The sequence below is a fragment of the Mus caroli genome, chromosome 8 (assembly GCF_900094665.2).
Source record: "Mus caroli chromosome 8, CAROLI_EIJ_v1.1, whole genome shotgun sequence".
NCBI lineage: Eukaryota > Metazoa > Chordata > Mammalia > Rodentia > Muridae > Mus > Mus caroli.
Window position 1 is genome coordinate 72,522,572 of NC_034577.1, and position 14,597 is coordinate 72,537,168.

Genomic DNA, 14,597 nt, shown 5'->3' on the forward strand with positions numbered 1-14,597 from the left:
CAATACTTGGTCCTCTTGCAAGTCAATGGCCTCATTCCCAAGAAAAAAAAATCTTGGGTCCAAGGAGTCACTGGCATCAAAATGTGACCATGGACTACCTGAAGAACAGTGGACCTAGGGATGGGCTAGATATCCCATTCATTTATTGTCATCTCAGACTATCCCTACCCTCTGTTGGAGCGAGACTTCCCCTCCAAATGGGGACCCAGGTCCACTTCCTGCCTGCTGTACCACAACTAGCTAGCCCAAAAGGAGATCCCATGGGTGGAGGAAAGACCTCTCTGAATGATCCCTGCTGGGAGCTGAGGCTTCCTGCTTTACAGATGGGAGCAGTGTTCTCCATGAAGGTCAGAGACAAGTGGGTGCTGCCATGGGGGATGGCACAAATGTCAACTTGTTAGAACCTCTACACCCCAGCATGTCAACATAGAAACTGGACCTAATTGCCCTCGTTAAGGCCTTGGAACTTGGGGCCTGCAAGAAAATTAACATCTACATGGCTAGTAGGTATGCCTTTGCCACAGCCCACACCCATGGGGCTATATATCAAGAAAGAAGTCTGTTTATATCAGAGGGAAAAGAAATAAAAAACAAACAGGAAATCTTGGATCTCATGGATGCTCTGATGAAGCTGGAAACTGTATTATTCACTGCCCAGGACATCAGAAAGGAAGATACTCAGTGGCCTGAGGCAATAACCAGGCAGATCAAGTGGCTCAAGAAATGGCTATACAGGAGCCTATCCTGGTTATGGGCCTGCAAGAGACACCTGCTGGGAAATGGGACTGGACTAAGGGATGGCCTTTCTTAGAATATACTGAAGAAGAAAGGACTCAGATTGCTAGAACCCTACAGACTACTACTTAGAGAAGGAAGGACAATGGCCCACACAAGAAGGAAAAACTGTACTCCCCAGAAAACAAGCTGAGGACTTACTTGACTAGATGCATAGATGGACTCATATAGGGGATAAGAAGATCATCCAAGCAGTCAAGGAATCTAAGGTATATGTAATGGACCCTGTAAGGCATGTAAGGCATGTCAGCAAGTAAATGCTTATGCAGCCATACAGGGTAAGAGACCTAGGGAAGAGCGGCCTGGGGTTTATTGGGAGGTTGATTTTACAGAAGTTAAGCCAGGAAAATATGGTTACAAATACCTTCTAGTGTTTGTGGATACTTTCTCTGGATGGGTTGAGGCTTTTCCCACCAAGCAGGAAACAGCTAATGTGGTAGCCAAGAAGATATTAGTGGAAATTTTCCTGAGATTCAGAGTGCCCAAGGTAATTGGATTGGACAACAGTTCTGCTTTTGTCTCTAAGGTAAGTCAGGGATTAGATATTGGGGACTAATTGGAAGCTCCATTGTACGTACTGTCCCCAGAGCTCAGGGTAGGTAGAGGGAATGAACAGAGCCCTAAAATAGACCTTAACTAACTTGTCTGTGGAGACTGACACTGACTGGGTGGTGCTCCTTCCCCTGGCCCTGTTCTGAGCTTGGAACACTCCCTACCATTTTAACCTGACCTCCTTTGAAATCCTGTATGGGACCTCCTCCCTTAGCCCCAGCTACTGACCCCGCCAGAGTGACTTTTCAGGCTGACAGGGGTCTTATGACTCGATTACAAACTTCCCAGATCAGCCATCAGGAATTGTGGCCTAAACTTAGTGCCCTGTACAACACAGGTACCCCAGAGGTTCCACACAAGTACCAAGTTGGAGATTGTGTATGTGTTAAGAGACATGCTAAAAACTTGGAAGCAAAGTGGAGAGGACTATTCCTGCTGTTGTTGACCATCTCAACCTCTGTTAAAGTGGATGGAGTAAGTCTGGGTTCATGTCATACCAAAACCTATGCCTAAAGTCAACTAGATAGCAACCAGACACCCAAGCAACCCCTTCTGCAAGACCAGAGAAACTACAAGATGACTATGATGTATCTTCCGATGCTGATACTCAGCAGCTCCCACAAACTTATCAGGGTGACTTGGCAGGTGCTTTCAGGCACTGAGGATGTGGCTTGGTCCACTACAGAGGAATACCTGCATTGTATCTGGTGGCTGGACCTTGTCTTTGATCTCTGTGATTTATTGGTGGGCCCTGGCTCCTAAGGTGCCCCTGCCCTGGAGACACAGGGAGAGGGATTGTCCAAATGTTGAGAATGAGGGACTTGTAAATCTAAGCTGTGTCTCAGAAGCAGCCTTGGAGGGTGGGGCTTAGGGTGTGGACACCCAAAATTAAGGAGTATTCTTTGAGAACCCCCCATATATGTGTGCCCCAGAGATGAGAGAAGCCAGCAGCAGGTCCAGTGTTAGGGGCCAACCACTTTTTCTGTGCTACCCAGGGCTATGAAACATCAGGAAGCACATATTGGAGACCATTCTGGGGGTAGTTAAAGATTCAATGGCCAAGGTGAGAGAAGGGTTAGCCAAGCAGAAGAGAGAAAGAGAACAGTCAAGGCAGGTTTGAGTCTTGGTTTAACTCCTCCTCTTGGTTAACCACCCTCATATCCACCTTGTTAGGATCCCTAATTGTTCTCCTGTTATTGTTGACCCTTGGACCCTGCACATTGAACAAGTTTATAGCCTTGATCAAATGGAGAATAAGGACAGTACAGCTGATGGTCCTGTGCCAACAGTATGAGACCCTGAGGACAGGACCTGAAGAATTAGTTACCCAGACTCCTGAGCATAGTTCCAGGATTGGAGCTTGTATAAGAAAAAGGGGGAAATGTGTGAGGAGCAGGTGTGGCCTCGGCCCCAAGAAGGCGCCTGGGACTGCTGCCAAGTCTTATGCCTGGCACCTGACTTCCTCATATCCCTCAAGATAGCCACATACCTTGAGCTGCATTGCGCAGATGCACCACGACAAGATTGGATGTGACAAATGTAGTCCTGAGCCAGTGAACTGTGCCTACGTAGACTGGGGTGATGGGGAGTGAACGAGAGGGGATAAAGGGAGATGGTCGAGAGAGGTCAGGGCATTCTTTTTTCCTGCACATTGTAAAGTTCCTGAATAAACTGCCTTGAGAAGGACATCGGTTTCGTCTCTTCTTTTCTGCTGGTCAGAGATGGTAGCGACAAGTGGTGGCCCGTACTGGGTAAGCTCCCAGGTAAGTGGGACGATTCAACTTCTTGGTTAGAGATTAGGATTAGGGACTATTGAGGTTCTCAGAGTGAGACAATTAAAGTTATACCAAACACTATGGGAAATACAATATCAGGACATTCTGTTCATCAGGCCTTGAAAGACCTCCTAAAGGTGAAAGGAATTGGGCTGAAAAAGGAAACCCTAGAAAAATTTCTGAAAGCGGTAGATCAGGTGGCCCCATGGTTCCCAGTCTCTGGTCACCTTACCGGACTGAGCTGGGAGAAGTTAGGAAAAGATTTGAAGTTTGCAGAGGAATAGTGAATCCTCGCAAAAAGGGTTCTACTGGTATGGAAGTTAGTTCGCAACTGTATAGAGGACAAGGAAAGATGTGGAGCTGAGCTGCAGAGGGGAATGAGGCTTTGAACCAAGTAAGAGAGGAGAGATCACAGAAGTCTGAAGGTGAAAGCAGTTCTAGCGAAGGGGACATGTCCAAAGATGATTTGGAAAGCATAGAGGACAGTTTAGAAAAAGTGAAAGTAAAAGTGCAGCCATCGGCTCCAGGGCCACCGCATTATGCTCCCGAAGGTGCCACAGGGCGTAGTTTGCATCCAGAAGCATGGTGAGAGCTAAGTGCTTACTGCTTCCCAGTTTTCCAGGATGCTCAAGGAGCTCGATTCCATGAGCCACTAGATTGGAAGGTAATTCAAAGACTGGCGGAAAGGGTATGAGCCTATGGGGTCAGTGCCACTTTCATTATTGTTCAACTTGAATCTCTGCATCACTATTGTCTAACTCCCAGCGATTGGCAGAATTTGGCACGAGACTGTCTTCTCCCTGGACAGTATCTTGACTGGAAAGCATTCTTTATAGAATATTCAGGTGAACAGGCTGCTCAGAACGCAAGTGCAGGACAAGCGGCCTGAGATCAGGATATGTTATTAGGTCAAGGAAGATTCGCCGCTGCACAGATTAACTACCCTATACAAGTTTATGAACAAATTAATAAAATAGGAACTAAGGCATGCAAGTCCCTCCCTAACAGGGGAGAGGTTAGTGGTAATTTAACAAAAATCCTTCAAGGACCCACGGAGCCATTTGCAGACTTTGTGGCCAGGGTGGTAGAAGCGACAGGGAGGGTGTTTGGAGATCCTGATGTGGTGATGCCATTAGTGAAACAGCTGATTTTTGAACAATGTACAAAGGAATGTAGACAAGCCATTAACCCATATAAACACAGGGGGCTTGAGGTATGGATGAAGATCTGTAGAGAGCTAGGAGGCCCATTAACTAACACAGGGCTGGCTGCTGCAGTTGTGCAGGTCTCCCAAGGAAAAAAATGGGTCCAGGAATACAGGCTTTTTCAAATAGGGGCAACCTGGTCATATAAGGTGACAATGCCCGCAACAGACTGCAACGGGAGGCCAGTGGCCTCGGGTACCTGGACTTTGTCCAAAATGTAAAAAGGGAAATCATTGGGCCCATGAGTGTCACTCAGTGAAGGATATTCATGGACAGCCAATAGAGCATGACGGTGCTCGGCCAAAAAAATGGGAGACCGGCCCCCGACCTCAGGACCCTCAAATATATGGGGCAGTCACAGAGGGATGGCCCAATTTGAGACTGCCAATGCAGTGGAACAACCCAGGAGGGCCACGAGAGGAAGCGCAGGGCTCTACCTCAGTTCTGCCACCCGACTCATATTAACTCCCGTGTGGGGGTCCAGCTGGTGGATTCAGATTTCAAAGGCCCTCTACCAGCAGATACAGTAGGGTTGATCTTAGGAAGGAGCTCTGTAACAATGCAGGGCCTGATAATCCATTCTGGAGTCATAGATTCAGATTATACAGGACAAGTCAAGATCATGGTCTCTTCACCTAGGGACATAGTAGCCATTTCCCCTGGAGATCGCATAGCTCAGTTGCTTTTATTACCTAGTTGTCATTCTCAGTTCCCAGCTAAGGAGGAAGAAAGGGGACAAGGGATTTGGCTCTACTGGCACTTCTGCCATTTTTTGCTCCCTAGATTTAGATGAAAGACCTTTATTGCAGCTTATAATAGAGGGAAAATCTATTTCTGGGCTGTTGGACACTGGCACAGATCACAGTATCATCAGCGTCAATGATTGGCCCTCTGGTTTGCCATGTCAGCGATCAGAGCAAACCCTGAGAGGACTTGGATATGCTCAGATGCCAGAAATGAGTTCCCGCCATCTAAGTTGGCTTGACGAGGAAGGGCATTCAGGGCATTTCCAGCCCTATGTGCTGCCCATCCCTATTTCATTATGGGGGCGTGACTTGATGAAAAAGATAGGTTTTAAACTGACCAATGAAGGACCATATAGCACCCAAGCCCAGCGAATGATGTTGCATTCAGGATATAAGCCTGGTAAAGGTTTGGGTTGCTATTTACAAGGTAGACTATCCCTGATACTGGTTGAGAGGAAGAATGACCGAGCCGGTTTGGTTTTTTCCTAGGGGCCACTGAGGGAGCTCTACCCATAACTTGGAAGACTGAGGAACCAGTGTGGGTTCCTCAGTGGCCACTACCCTCAGAGAAATTAATAGCAGTACAAGAGCTGGTTAGGGAACAGTTGAACCTAGGCCATATCAAACCCTCTACTTCCCCCTGGAATACCCCTATTTTTATTATCAAGAAAAAGTCGGGAAAATGGAGGTTATTACATGATTTGAGAGAAAGTAATAAACAAATGGTAAATATGGGACCAGTACAGAGGTTATTACCCCTTCCTTCTAGAAATTGGCCTTTAATTATTTTAGATATTAAGGATTGTTTTTTTTTTCCATTTGCTTTTACAGTGCCCTCTATTAATCATGTTGAGCCTGATGAGAGATTTGAATGGGTTGTTTTGCCTCAAGGCATGGCTAATGGCCCCACCATGTGTCAACTTTATGTAGATTCTGTTCTTAAAGGGGTAAGAGATCCATTTCCTAGGTTGAAGTGTTATCACTATATGGATGACGTACTTCTTGCTGCACCCACAGAGGAGATGTTGGAACACACATATAGTGTAGTGATCCAAAAATTAAAAGAAAAGCAATTGGTTGTAGCCCCGGAAAAGTTTCAGAAAGGAAAAGTGGTGAATTATTTAGGAACAAAAATTTTTGATAGTCAAGTATCTCCCCAGAAAATTCAGATTTGGACAGATAATTTGAGGGCATTGAATGATTTTCAAAAGCTATTGGGGGATATACAGTGGGTACATCCCTATTTGTGCCTAACCAACAAACAATTACAACCATTATATGATATTTTACCGGGAGATATAGAATTAAATTCTCTCCGGCAGCTTACTGATTCTGCCCGCGTAGCATTAAGTTTGGTCAAAAAGGGTATTCAAACAGCAGCATTAGAGAGAAGAGATCTGTTCAGTCCTATTATTTTGTGCATCTTGCCCTAGGAGACCCAGCCTACTGGAGTCCTCTGGCAGGGCATCCCTTTGCTATGGATACATCCCAAGATTTCACCCGCAAAAATCTTGTCTTATTACCCTGCCTTGGTAGCACAATTGGCCTTGATTAGCCTACAACAATGTATTCAATATTTTGGCAACCCCCCTTAGGAATTGATTGTTCCATATAATATGAAGCAAATAGAAATATTATCAGCTACTGTTGATGATTGAGCAATTTTGAGATGTAGCTTTATGGGGAAGATAGATAATCATTTCCCTAAGGATCCCATTTTGCAGCCGATTAAAGCTCATCCAGTTGTTTTTCCACGAATTACTTCTCGAGTGCCATTGTCTGATGCCCCTTTAATTTTTACAGCTGGGTCTAAGACAGGCTGCGGAGCATATTTGGTCCATGGCTCCACGCCAGTAACTTTACAGTTCCCCCCTGCTTCTCCCCAAGTTATTGAGTTGCAGATTGTTATAAAAGTTTTTGAATTGTATTCTGAATCTTTTAATTTAATTTCAGATAGTCAGTGTGTGGTTAATTCGTTAGCAGTGCTGGAAGTGGTGGGGAAGGTGAATTTTCGATCCACTATAGGGGATTTGTTAAATAAATTGCAATCCTTAATTTTAAATAGAAGTTCTCCANTTTTTGTCCAACACATTCAAGCTCATACAGGTTTGCCTGGCCCTTTAGCAGAGGGCAATGATTTGGTTGATAAAGCTGCTAGAACTGCTTCTGCCTTTTTGATCCAAACACCTGTCGAACTGGCTCGTGAATTTCATTCAGTTTCATGTGAATTCCAAAACATTTTCTTCTCGATTTCATATTACTAGAGCAGAGGCAAGGGGTATTGTTACGGCTTGCAAAGCCTGTGCACCCCTATTGCCTTAGGCGAGTGTGGGAGCAAACCCTTGCGGCCTGCTTCTCCTCCACATTTGGCAAATGGATGTGACTCATTTTTCAGAATTTGGTAAATTGCAATTTGTTCATGTTTCTGTAGATACAGCCTCTGGGGTGTTGTTTGCCTCCCTGCATACTGGTGAAAAGGCACGCCATATCATTGACCATTGCTTTGAGGCATGGGGTGCATGGGGTCAGCCCAGATAGCTTAAGACTGATAATGGACCTGCTTATACTTCAGCTTCTTTTGTTTCCTTTTGTAAAATGATGAGTGTCTACTTGGTGCACGGTATACCCTACAATTCTCAGGGCCAGGGTATCATTGAAAGAGCCCATCGCACTCTGAAAGAGTGTCTAATAAAACAGAAAGGGGGAGTAGCCTCTGGAGCTACTCCTAGGGAGAGATTAGCCATTGCTCTCTTTACCTTGAATTTTTTGAATAAAGATAAAAACGATTTGACTGCTGTGGAATGGTTTGCCAATCCCGAGGCATCCTACAAAGGCACAGTCATGTAGAAGGATGTTCTCAGTGGACGATGGCATGGGCCCGATCCTGTGTTTGCCTGGGCGAGAGGGTCTGTTTGTGTGTTTCCACAGGATCATCGCCAGCCGCTGTGGGTTCCGGAGCAATTGATGAGGGTAGTTCAAGATGGACGGAGGTGCCATGATGAAGCTGCTCTTGGTGATGATGCTGCCTGCAGTGATGACTGAAGATCTACGATGGGCCTCCTTTTGTAGGGGTATTCAAGATTTGCTGCCCCCATGGACCTGCTGCCAGTCCAGGAAAGCTGCGTGGGTGGTGAAAAAATATTTTACCTTTCCCCCTTATATTAGTACCAGTCATAATCAAACGTTTTCAAGGTTTAATTGGACGTATCAAAATCCAGCCCAGAGAGGGGCAAGCAATCCCTTTAATGTTTGGCTGTTGTGTGGGATAAATTGGGAGTTGTATAGATCTTTCTCCTTTGAGTATGTTGATTGGGGGGCATGGGGAAATGCTAGCTTTTATTGGAATGGATCTGTGTTATTTGAGTCTTCTGTTATTCAATTTGCTTATGGGAAGAATGTATTCTTTAAAGCCATGCCTGTATGCGTTTGGCTTCCTTTTGTATTTTTAGTTTATAATGGTAGTTATTTTGATGATGTTATAGAATGTAAGGAGGATAGTTGTTTTTATAGTATGTGTTGGTTGGAATGCTTCTATGTTTTCTTTAGCTATTGTGACCAGAATGCCTAGATTGTTACCATGGCCCGTGCAGGCCCCTTCGGTTATGACCTTGTTTAGACCCAAAAGAGATTTTGGGATAGTCCATATCAATTCCATTTGGGTGAAGGTATCCATGGCTGAAGGACTTGAAAATTGGATTGCCACCACTATGTCACACCTAAAGGAATGGGCTGGTATTGGTGGATTGGCACTGTACTGCATGCTCATCAGTGTCCTGGCCTTTTGGTGCATCTGCCACATGCAACATCACCATCACAGGGCACAAGCTCTGTTGATACAAGCCTTTGCAGCTGTGGAGATGTGACAATCTCCTCAAGTGTGGCTTGGCATGCTAGAGAAGTAGTCAATGACGGGTAAGACTCCCTGGATGTGTTACCACCCTAAGACAGGGATCAGACCACTGCTGTCTGTCTCCCGATGACAGGTAAGGAGCATTTTTGCAGGGGGCAACTTAAGACAGGCATTCTCTCTGCCAATTTAAAGAATAAGGGGGAGATGTGAGGAGCGGGTGTGGCCGCAGTCCCAAGATGGTGCCCGGGACTGCTGCCAAGTCTTATGACTGGCACCTGACTTCCTCATATCCCTCAAGATAGCCACGTACCTTGAGCTGCATTGCACAGATGCACCATGATGGATGATGTGACGAATGTAGTCCTGAGCCAATGAACTGTGCCTATGTGAACTGGGGTGATGGGGAGTGGAGGAGAGGGGATAAAGGGGGATGGCAGAGAGAGGTCGGGGTATTCTTTTTTCCTGTACATTGTAAAGTTCCTGAATAAACTGCCTTGAGAAGGACATCGATTTTGTCACTTCTTTTCTGCTGGTCAGAGATGGTAGCGACAGGAATGTGGGACCCTAAGTCCCACACCCTCCTTACAGCTTTCCTCTCCAGCCTGGAGTCAAGGCTAGGCTGAATTTCATTCTCCACCCACGGGAACATTCCCAAGTAAATAATTCTCAGAATGTACTGACTGATAGTTACCTGCCTCTCTGGAAAGTCCTGATAGAGTTCAATGCATTTCATGCTTGCTAGCCAATAGATTTAAAGGTCAATATGTTTAGCCAATAAGTTTGAACTGTAACCTTGCTGATGTAACCTGTGTCCCTTAAAAGTATAAAAACCGTTTTAATAGCCTTATTAATAATTCTTCTTGAGGGACTAATTGACGGTCTGATGTGCTAGAAAATAAACCTCTTGCTTTTGCATTGATCTGCATCTTGGTGTCTCACTCAGGGGCATCTCAAAGTAAGTACCACTTACAGAGGGTCGGGATCTTACAGGTCTAGAGCTGCACATCAGTCATTGGTGGCTCATTTAATATGCCACACATGGAGTAACTTTCATCCTTGCTGTCTTTTCTTGCTGCTTGGGGAGGAGCCCAGGGCATATGTAGCCTTTATACACACTGAGTGATTCATTTCCTCACCTCTATTTAGCAGATAGATCTAAGGTATAGCAAGTTTCAACCACTTATGTTTAGTGTTTCATGGTAAGTATGCAGTATGACTGAAATGACCAGAGGCTCCTCAAGTACCACACAAAATAAAAAATGTCTCTTTCCTGTTTCCCCCACTCTGTCTCTCTGTCTTCTGTTAGCCTCTGTGTCTGTGTGTCTGTCTCCGTCTGCCTCTGTCCGTCTCTGTCTCTGTCTCTCGACTCTCTCTTTCTGTGTCTCTCTCTCTCCTTCATCCCTCTCCCTCCTCTGCCTGAGCTAAGCCATCCATCCATCTTCTCTTGCCATCAGACACTGGCATGTGTGTGGGGTATCTTTACCTGTTTGTGTTGAATTCTGACCATCAGGCTTGTTGGCAAGCTTCTGTACACACTGACACATCTCACAAGCTCTCAAATTTGATCTTTATATTCAAACTACTTTATACAAGCCACTTTTGAGTTAGCACTGTCTTGGTATCTTTCCTCTGAAGTATTTATCATAATAATTCATTCCTTTGTTCATGTCTTCATTCAATGTAATAAACTGTTGTGGGGAATCTACAATAGAAGTATCAAGCCTTGTGGTGAGCACTGGCAACAAAGATCTGTGTTTGGAAATGGATAACATTGAAAATGTCTTTAAATATTGAAAATTTCAGAGACCTCCATCCAGCTTTTACTTTTTGGGGCTTAAAATCTTTTATTCCTGTGAAAGGCTTATAACTTAAGATTCAATTGAGTTGCTCAACTGCAAACCAAAACCTATAAAAGCTGAATGAAATGTCAAGGTGAACGACATCTTTCTGTGAATAAAATTTTCTAACTCCATCTTGTGTAAATTAGTTTTAGATCAAACAGAAGTTAGTTTTTTTTTTTTTAAGGGATGAGATTAAAAAAGAGGTGTTTGTGAGAGATCCTATGGAATGATGTGTACACGTGTTACAGAGGAAGCTTTGGTGGGCTGTGCTGAAATTACGTGTCTTAGATTATTTTAAAATCAAGACAATTTAAATCTCATTTCAACTGTAATTTCATTTACAGGATTATCTGAATGGCCATATTGCAATGTCTTCTTTCCCAAGAGTAATTGTGCCTGCCAACTGCCGTGCCATCTCACCATTTGGAGAGCATTGCAGCATGTTGTAAGCTAGGTATTTGACCTAAATTTCTTCCTTTACTATAGCCTTACTGAAGATAGCATCCTTTCTCTGGTTTCTCTGGATCATAGTGCCTCACATCTGACAGACATCTTTAGCTATGTCAAATAGAAGAGTTAGTGATGTGCTAGTTTGTCATACATGAGTTATGAAGGAGTTTGAATTGTTTTGTAAACTACTGGGCTGCTATATTTATTTGTTTAGGTCATGAAAATTAAGAATTAGAAAACATATTTGAGCCAATCAACAAATATCAATATCTTTTTAAAATAGCTTGTGTAAAGAAGACTTGAAGAGTTTAAACTAGGTGCACAGCTGGCCACTAGTCGATTGTAGATTCTCACTCTGCTTCCCTAGCTGGCTTAGAACTCACTCTGTAGACCAAGATGGTCTTGAACTTACAGAGACTTGCCTGTTTCTGCCCCTGAGTACTGAGAGTTAAAGGTCCTTCACTATGCTTGGCTTATAAAGAGATTTCTGTGCTAGATGGATCATCCTTTAGAAAGTTTGAAGGGAAAGTCTTACTTTCTCTACTCTTAAATAATTAACCGTTTCCTCCTGTATTCTCCATTGTAAACCTGGAACTACCCCACATTTGTGTGTGATTTGAGTCACCATTTTTACTTCTCAGTGACATGTTTTAGACAAATTCCCCCCCCCAAAAAAGAAAACCCTTTAGTTTAGTTAAGAATGAGCTAGATATGGTGGCACATGCCTTTAATCCCAGAACTCAGGAAGTAGAGGCAGGCAGGTCTCTAGGAGTTCTAGGCCACTGTGGGTTAGAGTTCCAGGACAGCAAGGGCCACATAGAGAGACCTTGTCTCAAAAACAAAACAAAAAATTAAAAAAAAAAAAAGAAAGAAAAAACCAAACCAAACCGCAAGCAACCTGCAAACACCCTTCCCTGGGGCGTGGGGGGGGGCGGGAACCTCAACCTGGAAACAGTGAACGAGAGTCAAACCTGGTAGTACATGTCTGAGTTCTACCACTCAGGAGGTGGAGGCAGGAGGTCTTGGCTAGCCTTAGCAACACAGTGACTTCAGCACCAGCCTGGACCATACTGACTGATCCAGCTAACAAAACCAAGAGCTGATTGTGTTATTTATTGGTAGACTGCTTGCATCAAATGTTTATGGCCCTGAGAAAATGTTTTAAAAGCAGATTATTCACTTGAGAAATAATTAACTACTAAACTAAGTATAATATCTTATATGGCTCTTACAGTATCATATAAAATGTTTGTGTTTCAAGTATCGAAAGATGACATAGACTACACACAGGGATAGTCAACCCATTTCCTCATTGATATATAACCAGTTAACAGTATTCCAGTGTGTCACCACAGTCAGCTTTGCTGGTACAAACTGGGTCTGATATACTGATGCACAGTATAGGAGACTGACATCTCAGAACCGCTCTCCATCACAGCAGCTCCTATGTGCTTCTTAGCAAACAGAAAGATCATTGCCCCTATTCATTTTTTTGACCAATATTTCACTTAGACGATTGTTTTCTCCTTGACAATCACAATACCTGGTGTTAAGGAGAGTCTCCTAGTTTTCATTAGACACTATCCTCCCTAGTTTACATGGAATTTTTTGTTTGGTCTCTATAGCTTAGGAAGTTTAAAGTTCAGTCCTTTAAGTCTTGTCCCTTAAAATGCCACCCATGTGTTGATGGGTCTTATTTTTTTAATATATATATTTCACCTTCTCTATGAGGCTATTATGCCCAGCAATCTGCTTGTTGACTCAAATTGGGTATAAAATAAACATTTCAAGCCTAACAACTTCTTCTGCAGGGTTCCTAGAGATCTCAGAAGGAGGAATTTGATGGAGACATTAATTTAGGACAAAGTGTTCCAAGGTAGCTCAAACTCTGCACATTGTTCATCTATGGGTCTCTGTATTAGTTCCTATCTACTGAAGGAGGGAATTCTCTGAAGATGTCTGAGCAACACCTTGATATATGAGTACAGCAGAATATTGTTAGGAGCTATTTTATTGCTATGGTTCATTAGCAGAACAGTAATATTTGGATCATCGGCCCATGGATCACCTAGTCTCAGGTCCTTGGCCACTCAGTGTCAAGCATGGGTTCCATCTCATGGAGTGGGCCTTATATCCAGATATTGGTTGGTCACTCCCACAGGCTTTGTGCCTCTATTGCACTAGCACATCGTGCAGGCAGGACAGACACCATTATAGATGGAAAGGTTTGCAGCTGAGTTGTTCTTTACCTTTCTCCTTTGGTAGCATGTAGAGCATATTCCAGTATCCTAGTCAGTAGGTGTAAAAAGGCACCAGCTCATCATTTCCTCATTTAGTGAGCTGTGTAGATCTTGTCTTCAGTAGCAGGGCCTTAGCATCATTTCTTGAGAATAACCAATGGCCTTGGTGATGGCTTGGGTTGCTTGGGGGTTCCCGTGGGGCCACTTTGGCCAACAACTCTATTATATATATAACCCATTCCCACAACTTAAGGGTTAATTTGGTGGTGAGAGATACCCAGTGCTCATTTTCCTTGGTTATTTGGCAAATCCATTTAGATCACCTTCAAGTATATATATGCATATATATATATATATATACATATATATATATATACACATATATATGCATACACACACATATATATGCACACACACACACACACACACACACACACACACACACACACACACATATATAGTGAAGCGTGGTGGTTTGAAAATGTATGGGACCCATAGATTGTTGAAATGCTTGGTCATAGGGAGTGGCACTATTGGCGGGGTGACCTTTGAGGAAGTATGTCACTGTGGGGGTGTGCTTTGAGGTCTTAAGCTATACCCAGTATAGTACACAGTTTCCACTTGCCTGTGAATCAACATGTAGAGCTCTCAACTCCTTCTCCAGCACTATTTCTGCATTCTTCTTGCCATGATGATAATGGGCTAAACCTCTGAAATTACAAGCCAGCCCCAGTTAAGTGTTTTTCTTTATAAGAATTGCTATGGTCATAGTGTCTCTTCATAGCAATAGAATCCAACCTAAGACAGTAAGTTTCTACTGTATCACTTCCATGTGACCTATATAGGCCAACTGAATATTTTACAATTTAACTGCTTTCTCACAATATGTGGGGGCAGTACAGACCACACAAATGATGCACCCAGCCCACGACTTTGTTTTTTTTTTTTTTTTTTAAATATACTTCATTTCTTTATTCATTCTTCATTAGAAGAACAACAATTTTGTTTCAACTCTCTGCCTATTACATATTAAGTTTTTTTTTTTATATTTTTATTACATATTTTCCTCAATTACATTTCCAATACTATCCCAAAAGTCCCCCATAGCGCCCCCCACTTCCCTACCCACCCATTCCCATTCTT